The following is a 369-nucleotide window of genomic DNA, read 5'->3' on the forward strand; positions in this document are numbered from 1 at the left end:
CAGAACACAACGTAACGTGTGCCACATCTTTTCCGTCTGTCACAGGGTCGCGGGGTCGGGTCCTGGCAGGTGGCTCGCAGATGGTGAGTCAGGAATAAAAGGGTTCACGAGGATCGTATGAGGCGAATGAAGACGTGAATGGAGCCAGTATTATTTTTTCGACTATTTTGAATTACCTTTTTTTTTCTTTATGGAGGGAATTCTTTTTTTAATTTGGGGAAAGGGGAGGGGGATGCATATAACGTGATCTCTTACGAAACGGTTAGTTAGCGAAGTGCGTGCGCGTTTCTCTGTGATACAGATTTTTAGATATGGTTCTTGGTGGTTGATATTACGTGTCTGAACTCGCTTTTAGGTTATGGGGTCAGT

At 44.7% G+C, this 369-nt stretch overlaps 1 protein-coding gene across 28 annotated transcripts in view; it reads left to right on the forward strand.

Moving 5' to 3' along the window:
• LOC119582032 (eukaryotic translation initiation factor 4 gamma 1-like) overlaps nt 1-369 on the forward strand; it is a gene marked incomplete at its 3' end in the record, with an annotated part of 189,642 nt that overhangs the window by 142,305 nt on the left and 46,968 nt on the right.

This window comes from Penaeus monodon, chromosome 15 (assembly GCF_015228065.2).
Source record: "Penaeus monodon isolate SGIC_2016 chromosome 15, NSTDA_Pmon_1, whole genome shotgun sequence".
Classification (NCBI taxonomy): domain Eukaryota; kingdom Metazoa; phylum Arthropoda; class Malacostraca; order Decapoda; family Penaeidae; genus Penaeus; species Penaeus monodon.